Source organism: Lynx rufus, unplaced genomic scaffold (genome assembly GCF_022079265.1).
Source record: "Lynx rufus isolate CCGP_SWC_20201006 ecotype Redwood Valley unplaced genomic scaffold, mLynRuf1.p SCAF_3, whole genome shotgun sequence".
Lineage (NCBI taxonomy): Eukaryota > Metazoa > Chordata > Mammalia > Carnivora > Felidae > Lynx > Lynx rufus.
The window spans coordinates 60,017,920-60,031,805 of NW_025814845.1; positions in this window are offsets into that span (position 1 = coordinate 60,017,920).

The following is a 13,886-nucleotide window of genomic DNA, read 5'->3' on the forward strand; positions in this document are numbered from 1 at the left end:
AGTTTTGTGGGACTGAGCCTTTAACCTGTGGGGTCTATGCTAACTACAGATAGTGACAGAATTGAATTAAATTGTTGGACACCCAGTTGGCATCAGAGAATTGGAGAATTGGTTGGTGTCAGTAAACACTTGAGGGAAAAAAAGAAAAACTTTCACAATCCCTCCAGGTGATTCAAGTTTGAAAAACATTGTTCTAGGATAAGGGCCCCTAACCCTCATAATACATTAGAGTTATCTGGGGAGTTTTCTTCTTCTAAATATCAGGTTAATTGTTGTGATTTATATACAATAAAATTCACCCTCTTTAAATGTTCAGTGAGTTAGCTCAAACTGCCCCTGTCTTAGTCAGTTTCTACTGCTACTGAAAAGTACCAAAGGATGAGTGACTTATAAGTAACAGAAAGTTACCTCTCACAGTCTGGAGATTGGAAGTCCAAGATCAGAATGCCAACATGATTGGGTTCTGGTGAGATCCCTCCTCTGGGTTGCAGACTGATAATTTTTTCCTTGTAGCCTCACAAAAAAAGAGAACAGAGAGGGAAGTGAGCTCTCTGGCAATCCTGTTCATGAAGACTCCACCCTTATGACCCCATCTGATGCTAATTATCTCCCAAAGGCCCTACCTCCTAATATCATCACATTGGAGGGTAGAGCTTCAGCATACAAATTTTGAGGAGACACAAACATTCAGTTCATTACAACCCCAGTCCCTGTTGTGTTCTTATCATTTTGCCTTTTCCAGAATGTCATATAAATGGAAATATACAGTATGCATCTTTTTTGTCTGGCTACTTTTACTTTGCATAAAGTTTTTGAGGTTCATCATGTTATTGAATATATCAGTGGTTTAATTTTTTTTGTTGTTGCTGACTACTATTCCATTGTATGCATATACCACAGTTGATTCAGTCACCAGTTGATGGGCATTTGAATTGTTTCCAGTTTTCAACTATTATGAATATAACTGCTTTCAACATTCACACACAAGTCTTTGTAGGAACATATGATTTTGTTGCTCTTGAGTAAATACCTAGAAGTGAGATTGTTGGGTCATATGGTAGATGCGTATTTAACTTTATAAGAAGATGCTAGACTGTTTTCCAAAGTATCTCTACTATTTTGCATTCCCACCAGCAATATATGAGAATTTCAGTTTACATCTTTACAGAAAGATGTAAAGTCTTTTAAACTTTAAAGTCTTTTAAACTTTAGATATTTTAGCAAATGTTTAATCTCTTATGATCTTAATTTGTATTAATTAAAATGGCTAATGATGTTGAACAATTTTTAATGTGCTTATCAGAACCATGCATTTAGAGTAGAAACCTACCTTATGTGAAAGACTCTCCCCATTGAGTTACATTGGCAAAATTATCAAAAAGAAATTGATTATATATGTATGATTCTACTTCTGGACTTGTTTTATTGATCTATATGTCTATCTTCATGCCAACACCATATGGTCTTGATTAGTACAGCTTAATAGTGAGTCTTAAAATTCAGTATCATGACTTCCTACATTGTCCTTTTTCAAAATTATTTTGGACCCATGCCCTTTGCTTTTACATATGAATTTTTTTCTTTTTTTAATGTTTATTTATTTTTTTAATATGAAATTTATTGTCACATTGGTTTCCATACAACACCCAGTGCTCCTTCCAACAGGTGCCCTTCTCAATACATCACGCACCCTCCCCTCCCTCCCGCCCGCCATCAACCCTCAGTTTGTTCTCAGTTTTTAAGAGTCTCTTATGTTTTGGCTCCCTCCCTCTCTAGCCTTTTTTTTTCCTTCTCCTCCTCCATGGCCTTCTGTTAAGTTTCTCAGGATCCACATAAGAGTGAAAACAACATATGAATTTTAGAATCACCTTGTCAATTTCTACCTTCCCCCCAAAACAATTTTGACTGGGATTGTATTGAATCTATAGATCAATTTGGAAAGAATTGGCATCTTAATAATACTGAGTCTTTCCAGACATGAACACACTACATCTCTCCATTTATATAAAACTTATTTAATTTCTCTCAGCAATGTTTTGTAGTTGTCCACATTCAGATCCTGTACTCCCTGCCAAGCCAAACCATGAGGTGTTACCTTTAAAGGACGGTAATATGAAGGAGCAAGACAAACAGATGTGTTCTTTATTTATCATCCATTTAATTTAGGAAGTGATCAGATGTGTCTTCTAGCTTAACTTTAATTGGACAGTATTTCTCCCTCCTTGACAGAAAAGTAGTAAATTACTTGAAATGATATGATGATGGAACACCTTCTAATTCTCTCCCATCAGATCTACAAGTCTACCCAAATCTCCCCCTTATCAATTCCCTTTTCCTACATCAGAGTAGGTAACTCTCCTCCTCATTCCTCCATGACCAATCCCTCTACCTGTTTTAAATCTCATCCCCTTTCACTATCTCAGGAGTCATTAACCATATTTTTGTTCTCTCCTATAATCAAGCACTTCCTCCCAGTTCCACCTGCATACCATTTAAACATATTTTAGTCTCTTTCAAAAACGAACAAAAAAATTCTTCCTGGCCCTTTTCTGACTATCATCCCTACCTTTCTTCACCTCCATCACAGCCAAACCTCTTGCGTTGTCTATACTCAACATCTCCACTTCCGCAGGTCCTCTCACTCTGTAGCACCCTCAAGATGAGGCTTTCACTTCCTCACTACCCCAAAACAACTCTCAGTAAGGTCACCAATGACCATTGTAGCCATTTAAGTCAGCTATTTCTGCAAAAGTGCTATGTAGCTCAGTGGCTTACAACAAAAACATTTATTTCTTGTTCATGTGTCTTTAGTTGAGCTGAGGTTCAGCTGACAAGAGTGACTTTGGAATTAATTCAATTCAGGCCATTTGTTTGGTTCAGGTCTACTCCATACGTCTCTTATTTTGGAGGTATCAGAGGATATTCAGGGCATATTCTTCTCATGGTGAAGGCAAATGCAGAAGGGAAGTGAACAAAAATATGCTATGCCTCTATGGTCAAGGCTCAGAATTATGAATCTATTTCTTCCACTCACATTTTATTGGCCAAAGCAAGTCATATGTCTTGGCCCAGTATCAGTGGGCAGAAAGTTTATTTCACTTTAGTGGAACTGCAAAACCATATGGCAAAGAACATGAGTACAGAGAGGAGTAAAAAAAAATGGGGAAAATGTTAAATCTGCCATAGTTGACAAGTACAATGATCAAGGGTTCATGCTCATCTTACAGAACTCATTTTTTTTTTCAGGAAAGGAGGACTACTGCAGTTACAATCACTCCCTTTGTCACTCAGAACAACACATTTCTAGATTTCCTTCTATCTTTCTGGCCATTCCTTCTCAAGTCTTATTTTCAGGCTCAACTTTCTCTCCCTGGCCAGTCAAATATAGAGAGGTGACTGCTCCTCTTTTATCACTATTTATTTTCTGAGATATATCTAAGACCAAGTTTTTGTGACCATGTAAACATTAATGACTCTAAATTTTTCATCCCTATTCTCCTGTGAATTTCATTCTATCCTACCCAAATAACTCTGCTATATCTCCACTTTGGATCTTGCAAAGGTACTTCAAAAACTCAATGTCAAGGACCAAAATTCATGGTCCAATTCCAGCACTACCTTCCTCAGTAAGAGGTCCACAATTGTCCGATTTTATAAGAGACAAAACTAAGATTCATTTAAAAATTAATTGTAAATGACTACCAGCTCCACAACCAATTCATAACAAAACTCTGTTGACCTATTTCTGTAAATACTCCCCTAATCTGTCCCCACCTTCCATCCTTACCAACACCTTATACCAAGATGCCATCAATTTTCACCTGAAGTAATTAAGTAGCTTAAAGCTGTGTGTATCCTACACCCCATCTGATATCTCTCTCTAAAGCACTAAGGTGATCCTTATAACATGCATTTCAGATGATGTCACTCCTGTTTCATTTCTAAGCTTAATAGTCACTTCCTCAAGAAAGCCTTCCATATCCTTCCAGCCTAGGTTAGATCTCTTTGTGATATGCTCTTACAGAAATCCTTAAGAGCATTTACCTCAATCACTAATAAGACACTCGTTATTGTGACCATGTAATAAATATATGTTTCTCTATTAGGCTATAAACTCCATGAGATCAAGAACTGTGTTTGGTTTTGCTCATCCTTGTATCCTTAGCATCAGTTATGGCCTTGAACATAGTAGGAGTTCAAGAAATATTTGTTGAATGAATAAATGAGTGAATGAATGGATGAATGCCTTGTAATTATCTCATTTATTACTATTATAATAGTACAAAAAATAAATTTTCACATGTTCATCCTATTTCTCTAATTGGATTATAAATTTCTTGGAGACAGAGAATCCAATTTTCATGTATTTGTCTCCCACACAGCATCCCTGATATTCAGTAAGCAACTTTTGTGCAAAACGAAGGAGATCTTGTATAGCACATAATTTGTTTCTAATATTTAGGAAATATTTCTTTACCATATTACCTAGAACATATGACTAGGAGAAGGTAGAATCTCACCATATTTATAACTACCATTGTGCACTGGAAATGCTGACAGATATAAGCCAATTGATGATTGTCATTGAAATCTAATATAATTGTATAATATTAAGATTTTCCACCCTGATGAACATGGATGCAAAAATTCTCAACAAGATATTAGCCAACTGGATTCAACAATACATTAAAAAAGTTATTTACCATGACCAAGTGGGATTTATACCTGGGATGCAGGGCTGGTTCAATATCTGCAGAACAATTTACATGATTCATCACATCAATAAAATAAAGGACAAGAACCATATGATCCTCTCAATAGATGCAGAGAAAGCATTTGACAAAATACAGCATCCTTTCTTGATAAAAACCCTCAAGAAAGTAGGGATAGAAAGATCATACCTCAAGATCATAAAAGCCATATATGAACAACCCAACGCTAATATCATCCTCAATAGGGAAAACTGAGAGCTTTCCCCCTAAGATCAGGAAAAAGACAGGGATGTCCACTCTCACCACTGTTATTCAACATAGTATTGGAAGTCTTAGCCTCTGCAATCAGACAACACAAAGAAATAAAAAGTCTCCAAATCAGCCAGGAGGAGGTCAGACTTTCACTCTTTGCAGATGACATGATACTCTATATGGAAAACCCTAAAGATTCCACCAAAAAACTGCTAGAACTGATTCATGAATTCAGCAAAGTTGCAGGATATAAAATCATTGCACAAAAATCAGTTGCATTCCTATACACCAACAATGAAGCAACAGAAAGAGAAATCAAGGAACCAATCCCATTTACAATTGCACCAAAAAACATAAAAATACCTAGGAATAAATCTAACCAAAGAGGCGAAAAATCAATACACTGAAAACTACAGAAAGCTTATGAAAGAAATTGAAGAAGACACAAAAAAATGGAAAAATATTCCATGCACCTGGATAGGAAGAACAAATATTGCTGAAGTTTCAATAGTACCCAAAGCAATCTACATATTCAATGCAATCCCTATCAAAGTAACACCAGAATTCTTCACATAGCGAGAAAAATAATTCTAAAATTTGTATGGAATTAGAGAAGACCCAGATAGCCAAAGCAATCTTGAAAAAAGAAAACCAAAGCAGGAGGCATCACAATCCCGGACTTCAAGCTGTACTACAAAGCTGTAGTCATCAAGACAGTATGGTACTGACACAAAACAGACACTCAGATCAATGGAACAGAATAGAGAACCCAGAAACGGACCCACAAATGTATGGCCAACTAATCTTTGACAAAGCAGGAAAGAATATCCAATGGAATAAAGACAGTCTCTTCAGCAAGTGGTGCTGGGAAAACTGGACAGCAACATGCAGAAGAATGAACCTGGACCACTTTCTTACACCATACTCAAAAATAAACTCAAAATGGATGAAAGAGCTCAATGTAAGACAGGAAGCCATCAAAATCCTCCAGGAGAAAGCAGGCAAAAACCTCTTTGATCTTGGCCACAACAACTTCTTACTCAACACATCTCCAGAGGCAAGGGAAACAAAAGCAAAAATGAACTATTGAGACCTCATCAAAATAAAAACCTTCTGCACAGCAAAGCAAACAATCAGCAAACTAAAAGGCAACTGACGGAATGGGAGAAGATATTTGCAAACAACATATCAGATATGTTAGTATCAAAAATCTATAAAGAACTTATGAAACTCAACACCCAAAAAGCAAATAATCCAGTGAAAAAATGGTCAAAAGACATGAATAGACACTTCTCCAAGGAAGACATACAGATGGCCAACCAACACATGAAAAAATGCTCAACATCACTCATCATCAGGGAAATACAAATCGAAACCACAATGAGATACCACCTCACACCTGTCAGAATGGCTAACATTAACAACTCAGGCAACAACATGTTGGCGAGGATGCGGAGAAAGAGGATCTCTTTTGCATTGTTGGTGGCAATGCAAGCTGGTGCAGCCACTCTGGAAAAAACATTTTTTTTTCCTCAAAAAATTAAAAATAGAACTACTCTATGACCCAGCAATTGCACTATTAGGTGTTTATCCAAGAGATACAGGTATGTCGTTTCAAAGGGGCACATGCACCCCAATGTTTATAGCAGCACTAGTAACAATAGCCAAAGTATGCAAAGAGCCCAAATATCCATCGATGGAGGAGTGGATAAAGAAGATGTGGTATATATATACAATGGAGTATTACTTGGCAATCAAAAAGAATGAAATCTTGCCATTTGCAACTACATGGATAGAACTAGAAGATATTATGCTAAGCAAAGTTAGTCAGAGAAAGACAAATATCACAAGACTTTACTCATATGAGGACTTTAAGAAACAAAACAGATTAACATAAGGGAAGGGAAGCAAAAATAATATGAAAACAAGGAGGGAGACACAACATAAGAGATTCGTAAATATGGAGAACAAACAGAGGGTTATTGGAGGGGTTGTAGGAGGGGGGATGGGCTAAATGGGTAAGAGGAATTAAAGAATCTACTCCTGAAATCATTGTTGCACTATATGCTAACTAATTTGGATGTAAATTTAAAAAATAAAATTAAAAAAAATATTTTCCACTTAAATTTCAGTGAATTTGTGAATTTTAAATAATAAAATTATATCATGATATTAGGACACTAGTATTTTTCCAGGATGTTACTGGAAAAAGCAAAAGTAATAATGAGTACATTCTCACTACAAATTTAAGGTGACTAACATTAGAGGCTAAAGTCTGGGATTGTGATGCCTCCCGCTTTGGTCTTCTTCTTCAATGTTACTTTAGTTATTCGGGGTCTTTTGCAGTTCCATACAAATTTTAGGATTGCTTGTTCTAGCTTTGAGGAGAATGCTGGTGCAATTTTGATTGGGATTGCATTGAGTGTGTAGATAGCTTTGGGTAGTATTGACATTTTAACAATATTTGTTCTTCCAATCCATGAGCATGGAATGTTTTTCCATTTCTTTGTATCTTCAATTTCCTTCATAAGCTTTCCATAGTTTTCAGCATACAGATCTTTTACATCTTTGGTTAGGTTTATTCCTAGGTATTTTAGGATTCTTGGTGCAATTGTGAATGGGATCAGTTTCTTTGTTTGTCTTTCTGTTGCTTCATTATTAATGTATAAGAATGTAACTGATTTCTGTACATTAATTTTGTATCCTGCAACTTTGCTGAATTCATGTATCAGTTCTAGACTTTTGGTGGAATCTATCGGGTTTTCCATGTATAGTATCAAGTCATCTGCAAAAAGTGAAAGCTTGACTTCATCTTTGCCAATTTTGATGCCTTTGATTTCCTTGTGTTGTCTGCTGATGCTAGAACTTCCAACACTATGTTAAACAACAGCAGTGAGAGTGGACATCCCTGTTGTGTTCCTGATCTCAGGGGGAAAACTCTCAGTTTTTCCCCATTGAGAATTATATTAGCTGTGGGCTTTTCATAAATGGCTTTTATGATGTTTAAGTATGTTCCTTCTATCCCAACTTTCTCAAGGGTTTTTGTGAATAAAGAATGCTGAATTTTGTCAAATGCTTTTTCTGCATTGATTGACAGGATCATATGGTTCTTTTCTTTTCTTTTTATTAATGTGATGTATCACATTGATTGATTTGTGAATGTTGAATCAGCCCTGCAGTCCAGGAATGAATCCCACTTGATCATGGTGTATAATTCTTTTTATATGCTGTTGAATTCGATTTGCTATTATCTTATTGAAAATTTTTGCATCCATATTCATCAGGGATATTTGCCTGTAGTTCTCTTTTTTTGATGGGTCTCTGTCTGGTTTAGGAATCAAAGTAATGCTGGCTTCATAGAATGAGTCTGGAAGTTTTCCTTCCCTTTCTATTTTTTGGAACAGCTTGAGAAGAATAGGTATTATCTCTGCTTTAAATGTTGGCAGAATTCCCCAGGGAAGCCATGTGGTCCTGGACTCATATTTGTTGGGAGATTTTTGATAACTGATTCAATTTCTTCCCTGGTTACAGGTCTGTTCAAGTTTTCGATTTCTTCCTGTTTGAGTTTTGGAAATGTGTGGGTTTAGGAATTTGTCCATTTCTTCCAGGTTGTCCATATAATTTTTTGTAGTATTCCCTGATAATTGCTTTGTATTTCTGAGGGGTTGGTTGTAATAATTCCATTTTCACTCATGATTTTATCTATTTGGGTCATCTCCTTTTTCTTTTTGAGAAGCCTGGCTAGAGGTTTATCAATTTTGTTTATTTTTTCAAAAAACCCAACTCTTGGTTGCATTGATCTGCTCTACAGTTTTTTTAGATTCTATATTGTTTATTTCTGCTCTGATATTTATTATTTCTCTTCTTCTGCTGGGTTTGAAGTGCCTTTGCTGTTCTGCTTCTATCTCCTTTAGGTGTGCTGTTAGATTTTGTATTTGGGATTTTTCTTGTTTCTTGAGATAGGCATGGATTGCAATGTATTTTCCTCTCAGGACTGCCTTCGCTACATCCCAAAGCATTTGGATTGTTGTATTTTCATTTTCATTGGTTTCCATATATTTTAAAATTTCTTCTCTAATTGCCTGGTTGAACCATGCATTCTTTAGTAGATGTTCTTTAACCTCCATGCTTTTGGAGGTTTTCCAGACTTTTTCCTGTGGTTGATTTCAAGTTTCATAGCATTGTGGTCTGAAATTGTGCATGGTATGATCTCAATTCTTTAGCCTCTACTACAAAGCTGTAATCATCAAGACAGCATGGTATTGGCACAAAAACAGACACATAGACCAATGGAATAGAATAGAAACCCCAGAACTAGACCCACAAACGTATGGCCAACTAATTTTGACAAAGCAGGAAAGAACATCCAATGGAAAAAAGACAGTCTCTTTAACAAATGGTGCTGGGAGAACTGGACAGCAACATACAGAAGGTTGAAACTAGACCACTTTCTCACACCATTCACAAAAATAAACTCAAAATGGATAAAGGACCTGAATGTGAGACAGGAAACCATCAAAACCCTAGAGGAGAAAGCAAGAAAAAAACCTCTCTGACCTCAGCTGCAGCAATTTCTTGCTTGATACATCTCCAAAGGCAAGGGAATTAAAAGCAAAAATGAACTATTGGGACCTCGTGAAGATAAAAAGCTTCTTCACTGCAAAAGAAACAATCAACAAAACTAAAAGGCAACCAACGGAATGGGAAAAGATATTAACAAATGACATACCGGACAAAGGGCTAGTATCCAAAATCTATAAAGAACTCACCAAACTCCACACCCGAAAAACAAATAATCCAGTGAAGAAATGGGCAGAAAACATGAATAGACACTTCTCTAAAGAAGACATCCAGATGGCCAATAGGCACATGAAAAGATGCTCAACGTCACTCTTCATCAGAGAAATACAAATCAAAACCACACTGAGATACCACCTCACGCCAATCAGAGTGGCTAAAATGAACAAATCAGGAGACTATAGATGCTGGCGAGGATGTGGAGAAACGGAAACCCTCTTGCACTGTTGGTGGGAATGCAAACTGGTGCAGCCACTCTGGAAAACAGTGCGGAGGTTCCTCAAAAAATTAAAAATAGATCTACCCTATGACCCAGCAATAGCACTGCTAGGAATTTACCCAAGGGGTACAGGAGTGCTGATGCATAGGGGCACTTGTATCCCTATGTTTATAGCAGCACTTTCAACAATAGCCATATTATGGAAAGAGCCTAAATGTCCATCAAATGATGAATGAATAAAGAAATTGTGGTTTATATACACAATGGAATACTACGTGGCAATGAGAAAGAATGAAATGTGGCCTTTTGTAGCAACATGGATGGAACTGGAGAGTGTTATGCTAAGTGAGAGAAGTCATACAGAGAAAGACAGATACCATATGTTTTCACTCTTATGTGGATCCTGAGAAAGTTAACAGAAGACCATGGGGGAGGGGAAGAAAAAAAAAAAGAGAGGGAGACAGCCAAACCATAAGAGACTCTTAAAAATTGAAAATAAATTGAGGGTTGATGGGGAGTGGGAGGGAGGGGAGGGTGGGTGATGGGCATTGAGGAGGGCACCTGTTGGGATGAGCACTGGGTGTTGTATGGAAACCAATTTGACAATAAATTTCATATTATAAATAAATAAATAAATAAATAAATAAATAAATAAATAAATAAAATAAAATAAAAAATTAAAAAATAAGATGACTAACATTTATTAAATTCTTACTTGCTGTGTCATTTAGGGTCCCATTAGGAAACAGTACGCTTAGCTAGAACTTTGAAGAGAATACAATAAATTAAGTATTTCAGAGGTGTGGACAGGATTAAGGGAACCAATAACAAATGTTGAGAAATCCAAGGACTAGTAACCACCCCATTTTTACTCCACTCTAAGCCAAGAGGTAGGAATGAGAAGGAGGAAAGGAAGGAAATGGTGTTATGGAAGGACTTTGGAGAACTACAGCTTGGAAAACTAGATTACTTGATAAGAACTATAGGCATTGAGGATCAGCCACAACAAGAACTGGGTTTTAAAAAGGAGTGGAGGAAATAAATTCTTCTACCTCTGTTTGCTTCCATCCTCCAATCTCCTCTCCATACCCCACACCCTTATTGACCAAACACATCCAGCAGGGGTCAGATGAGAAAAAAATCGTTCAAAGAGGTTAAAAAGTTTGCCCAGAGTCACATAGCTACTAAATATCAGTTCTGGTATTTGAATCCTAGCAGGCAGACTCCAAATACCATAATCTCATTTAATTATTTTACATGTGCAGTGAAGGACTGTCTCAATTACGACTCATTATAACGAAAGTTAATGAAGTCTAAATACATATATTTTCATCATATAGTCTACTGTTGAAGAATCGCTTATTCCTAGGGTACAGTTGGCTGCTTAACCAAATGAGCCACCCAGGTGCTCTTGTGTATTGACTCCTTGAAGGAGCCCACCTTGAGGCTGGGTGAGGCAGGTAGTTGGGTCTACCTCCAGTTGTGGTGCTACTGCGGGAAAGGCAGGGAGAGTGGCCAGTTCTAAACTCTACTGGCTGGAAGGGACTTTGAAGATCCCTCTAGGTCTCTTGTCTCAATGAGAAGAACCAGGCAGAATTTTTCCCCCCAGCAAAAGCTAAAATTCTAAGGAAGATTAAAATTGAGGAAGTCTCTTAACTCTTTTTTTTTTTTTGGCCTCTTCAATTGTCCTTTAGGTCCAGCTCTGCATTCTTGATTTCCTCAGAACAGAACTGGAAACTTGGTGTTAGTCTGTGACTAATAAGATCATCCAGCCAATTCAAAGTGAAAAATTTATGTAACTTTCAGAAAACCTTGGCCAAAATCTGAGGTTGGTTTTTGGCAATGCTAAAGTCAAAATATATTAACAACACAAATGCTTCTTTGTATCCTCAAATCCTGGGACAAGCTGTAGATTTTGACATTTAGCATTCATATTCATATACAACCTGTGGAGTTGGTGGCAGAGTGTGGCATTTTACTAGAGGGAAAATGACAGCTTGCTTGTTGTTCATACACTGTACCTGCTTGACTTACAGTTTTTTTTAAAGTCCTTATTTTGTATCATATCAAATTGTGAGTGAAATCTTGGAAACAAACAAGGACGCTACATAATCATAAAGGGAACAATCCAACAAGATATAACAATTGTAAATAATTCTGTACCCAACAAAGAAGTTCGGTACATACATAAAGCACCTATTAACAAACATAAAGGAACTAATCAATAGTAATATATTAATATTAATAGTAATATAATAATAGCAGGGGACTTTAACACTCCATTTACATCAATGTGTAGGTCATCCAAACAGAAAATCAACAGCAAAACAGTGGCTTTGAATGACACAGTGGACCAGATGGATCTAAAAGATATATTCAGAACATTCCAACCCAAATTGTAGAAAACACATTCTTTTCAAGTGCACATGGAATATTCTCCAGAATAGATCACATGTTGGGCCATAAAAGATGTCTCAACAAATTAAAAAAGACTAAAGTCATAACATGCACTATTTCTGAGCACAGCACTATGAAACTAGAAATCAGCCATAAGAAAAAAAATCTGGAAAGAACACAAATACATGGGAATTAAATAACATGCTACTAAACAATGAATGGGTAAACCAAGAAATCAAAGAGAAAATCAAAGTATACAGGGATCCAGATGAAAATAAAAACACAATGGTTCAAAATCTTTGGGAGGCAGCAAAAGCTGTTCTAAGATGAAAGTTTCCAGTGATACAGGTCTATCTCAAGAAGCAAGAAAAATTTCAGATAAACAAGCTAACCTTATGCCTAAAGGAGCTAGAAAAGAACAAACAAAATCTAAAAGCAGCAGAGCAAAGTAAATGAAATAGAAACTAAAAAACAATAGAATAGATCAATGAAACCAGGTGGTGGTTCTTTGCAATATCAACAAAATTGATAAACCTTTAGCCAAACTCATCAAAAAGACAGAGCGGGGAGGGGGGGGGACTGAAATAAATAAAATCAGAAATGCAGGAGGAGAAATCACAACTGACATCACATAAATGCAAAGGATTATAAGAGAATATTATGAAAAACTATATGCCAACAAATTGGACATCATAGAAAAAATGGATATATTCCTAGAAACATATAATCTCTGATAACTGAATCAGAATGGAATAGGAAATTTAAACAGACCAATCACCTATAACAAAATTGAATCACTAACCAAAAATCTCCCAACAAACAAAATTCTAGGATTAGATGGCTTCACAGGTGAATTCTACCAACCATTTAAAAGAGTTAATACCTATTCTTCTCAACTATTCCAAAAAATAGATGAGGAAGAAAAGCTTCTAAACTCATTCTATGAGGCCAGCATTACCCCAATACCAAAACCAGATAAAGACTCTACAAAAAAGAGAGAACTACAGGCCAATATCTCTGATGAAAATACATGCAAAAATCCTCAACAAAATATAACAAACCAAATTCAACAATATATTTAAAAAATCATTCACCATGATTAAGTGGGATTCATCCCCAAGATGCAAGAGTGGCTCAGTATTCACAAATCAACCAGAGTAATATATCACATTAACAAGAGAAAGGAAAAAAACCATATGATCATTTCAATAGATGCAGAAAAAAGCATTTGACAAAGTACAACATCCATTCATGATAAAATTTCTCAACGAAGTAGATTTAGAGGAAACATACCTCAACATATTAAAGTCTATCTATGAAAAACCTACAAATAACGTTATACTCAGTGGTGAAAACTGACAGCTTTTCCCCCAAGGTCAGGAACAAGACAAGGATGTCCACTCTCACCACTTTTATACAATGTAGTACTCAAAGTCCTAGCCACAGCAATCAGACAACAAAGAGAAATAAAGGCATCCAAACTGGTAAGGAAGAAGTAAAACTTTCAC